Here is a 3889-nt window from a genome sequence, read left to right on the forward strand (position 1 = left end):
TAATAAAAAAAGCAAGACATCAATAACATTTAAAAGAAGAAGAGAGGCAAATGAAAATAAAGCATTGTAAGGCCCTCTGTTATTTTAGAGTTCCCTAAATCCAAATAATTTTACATTTTAAGGGTAACCACTACAAATAGTCATAAAATGTGCTGTTTCCAGACTAGTAGAATGAGTGTACACGTATAAATTTTGAGGAAAGTCAGTGGGACTGTAAATAACAGTCAAAAGAATATTGGAAATATGGACACCAGAATGAATGGAAAAAGCAAGCTAAACAGAAATCACAGAATGGTAAAAAATAAAAAGTTTGAAAACAATGAAACCGCAAAAATGAGGCAGAATCCACAGATAATAACAACTAACTAGATTTGGGGCTCAAGGATAGAGAAAATTAAAGATCGGCTATTTTGGGGGCTGATTAGAAAGTGGCTTATGATACAATCAAAATTAGGGAGAAAGCAGGTTAGTTAATGCACGTCTCGCTGCCAGAGTCCCGGGTTCTGTCCAGTCACTGGAGCCATGGCATTGAAGACCAACTGCTGGGCATCCTCCTTGCCCAGCAGTGACTGCGTCCTCCCCCTGCCACTACCCAGAGCAAACTGGGTGAGTCTGGTGCTCCCGTGCAGTGGGACAACAACTCAAGTGGGAGGTGGTAGATTTTCTGACATCGTGTGGCACTGCCAGGGAGGAAATAATACCAGCCTTGCAGTACCAGAGTCCGGGGAATATGATTTTCATCTTCTTATCCAGTAGAATAATTAATCCAAATTTTACTGCATTCATGAAATGGTGCCGTAATTCATCTATCCGGATAATTTGAGGAAGCAGAAAAAAATGTCCTTTAAAAAAAAAAAAAAAGTTCTGAAAGGCTGGAGAAAAAGGCCAGTATCTGACAGAGCTCATATTGTATTTGATTTTCATCAAGCAGCTGATGGTATTCAGGAACAACAGAGACAAGAACAAGCAGGAAAAAATTGGGGTGCTACAAGAAATGGACATCGGCTCAGTTTATTCTTCCAAAGCTGCTTTGAGTGGACCAAGGATTTGCGATCTTTTTTCTGATTTCCATAGCTTTTCTGAGAGGTTCAAAGTTCTGGCTAACATGTACACATCTATACACCTCACTTTGAAAATAGATATTGAAGGTGAATTACAAAACTCAATGGTTATATGGGAAGGATTAAACCAATGTTGAGACATGGAGCTTATTTCTTCTATGAGACCCTACATCAGGGGTCGGGAATCTTTTTGGCTGAGAGAGCCATGTACGCCACATATTTTAAAATGTAATTACATGAGAGCCATACAACGACCCGTGTACGTTACGCATTATCCAATAAAAATGTGGTGTTGTCCCAGAGGACAGCTGTGATTGGCTCCAGCCACCTGGAACCATGAACATGAACCATAGGAAATGAATGCATTGTGATACATGAGAATGTGTTATATTTTTAACGTTATTATTTTTTTATTAAAGATTTGTCTGCGACCCAGATGCAACCATCAAAAGAGCCACATCTGGCTCACGAGCCATAGGCTCCCGACCCCTGCCCTACATGGACTGCCAAAGAAAATCTTAGTAGAAGGTGCAAATGTAGCATGCCTAGATATTGATTTTGGAGCTTATCCTTTTGTAACCTCTTCAAACTGTACAGTTGGAGGTGTTTGTACTGTATTGGTTATGCCCTTCCAAATGCTGAAGAAGTTTATGGAGTTGTGAAAGCTTACACAACTAGAGTTGATACTGGTGCCTTTCATACAGAGCAAGACAACAAAATTGGAGAGTTATTATAAACAAGGGGTAGAGAGTTTGGTGTAACTACTAGAAGGAAAAGAAAATGTGACTGGTTGAACCCTGGTTTTTTCTTTGTTTGTTTGTTTACAGGGACAGAGAGAGTCAGATAGAGGGATAGATGGGGACAGACAGACAGAAATGGAGAGAGATGAGAAGCATCAATCATCAGTTTTTCGTTGCGACACTGTAGTTATTCATTGATTGCTTTCTCATATGTGCCATGACCGCGGGCCTTCAGCAGACTGAATAACCCCCCACTCAAGCCAGTGACCTTGGGCCCATGCTAGTGAGCTTTTTACTCAAGCCAGATGAGCCCGCGCTCAAGCTGGCAACCCCGGGGTCTCGAACCTGGGTCCTTCTGCATCCCAGTCCGACGCTCTATCCACTGCGCCACCGCCTGGTCAGGCTGAACCCTGTTTTGGCTCAATATGCTCATATGATTAACAGATTTATTGCGTTGGCACTTAAACTGGATATTTTGTACATGTGTAAGGAAATCAAAGCCGAAGTTGCTCCCAGGTCAGATGGTGAATTTATACCTCATTCCCCAGCAAACCAAGAGGTCTTTTTTTTTTTTAAGTATTTTTTTAATTATTTTTATTTATTTATTCATTTTAGAGGAGAGAGAGAGAGAGAGAGAGAGAGAGAGAGAAGGGGGGAGGAGCAGGAAGCTTCAACTCCCATATGTGCCTTGACCGGGCAAGCCCAGGGTTTTGAACCGGCAACCTCAGCATTCCAGGTCAACGCTTTATCCACTGCACCACCACAGGTCAGGCAAACCAAGAGGTCTTAACAAAATTGAAGCTTAATATAAAACTCTTAATATAAGACTTTTCTAGGATAAAACACAAACATATCAAATTTAAGGACGCCTAGAGAACTACCAGTTAATACACAAAATTATGTTCAATTTATTGAAAATGAGCTTCAAATTCCAGTTCAATGGATGGGTGTAGGGACATCAAAGAGTCTATGATTCAGCTCTTCTAAGGTTATCCAGTGATGAAAGAAACACTCCTTGAGAAGAGGGAAAAGGATTTTCTTAAATATGTCATTTATGACCTACAGATTTCAAGAACAAAGACATTGATATGAGTTGTAAGCCCTACAGTTGTTTCTAGTGTTCTAAGATGGATGACTGGTGTGGAGATGAGTTTTGGAGTATTTCAGTGTCAGCTTCCTCGGCTGGCACACAATTGCTGAAATCATCTGTTGCTCCTGCTGCTCAATCCATCTTTGAAATCTAAAGTAGAATTACTTTCAATATAGTCTACATTGTTTTAATTATGTGTTCATAGGTTTTACCTTGATTAAATGGTAAGAGCAAAACTAATTTACTTTTGCAGAAATATATTTACATTCTGATCATTCAATTTTTTCATTGTCACCTTTGCTGTTACAAAAATGGTAAGAGAGGAGTTCTGTAAACTTTTATAATGCTATAAATTGTGTTTAATCTCTGAACTGTTAATTTTCCTCTGAGACTATTGAAAAGCTGAGCTTGAGCAGAAGAGTGATATATTTATGAGTCATTTAATTTGTACAGAACATAAACGTTATTTCTTTCTATAAGTAATTTAATGCATTGGACATTTAATTGCATGTTCAAAGAGAAATGTTTCCTAAAACAATGCTATTAATGTCAAAAAATAGTCATTGAAAGATCTATTGTGATATTTGGTGAATTTTTTTAACTTCAGATATTAATTCTGAAATGTATAATTTTCCTATTTTATCTTACAATTATTTCTAAATTCAGTGGATATATTTTTTCAATATGGTGCCTGCCAGTACGCCTAGAAAATCATTGCTAAATGTCCAAAATAAATCCAAATTGTTACTCATACTTTTATTTCTCTTTTCTTGGAAAAAAAAGTGTTATATTAACAATTAAGCTTAACATACTATGTTTAGATATCCTTCAGTGAACTATTTTAAAAGTTTAAATTAGGTGCCACTTAAATTTTTTTTATTATACCATCAATAGCTTATTTGAAAGAACCAAATATTTCTGATAAACAAACAAAAAATAGAAATTATAAGGTTACTATTCAGTGAAAATGCATGAAAAATTTACCTTTGAAAATTTTA

The 3889-nt window shown here is 37.4% G+C and overlaps 1 pseudogene; it reads left to right on the forward strand.

Annotated features, from left to right (window-relative positions):
- The first annotated feature begins 519 nt into the window (after positions 1–519).
- On the forward strand, positions 520–2788 carry LOC136378599 (adenylosuccinate synthetase isozyme 2-like; annotated as a pseudogene).
- Positions 2789–3889: the final 1101 nt, after the last annotated feature.

The sequence above is a fragment of the Saccopteryx leptura genome, chromosome 7, assembly GCF_036850995.1.
Source record: "Saccopteryx leptura isolate mSacLep1 chromosome 7, mSacLep1_pri_phased_curated, whole genome shotgun sequence".
NCBI lineage: Eukaryota > Metazoa > Chordata > Mammalia > Chiroptera > Emballonuridae > Saccopteryx > Saccopteryx leptura.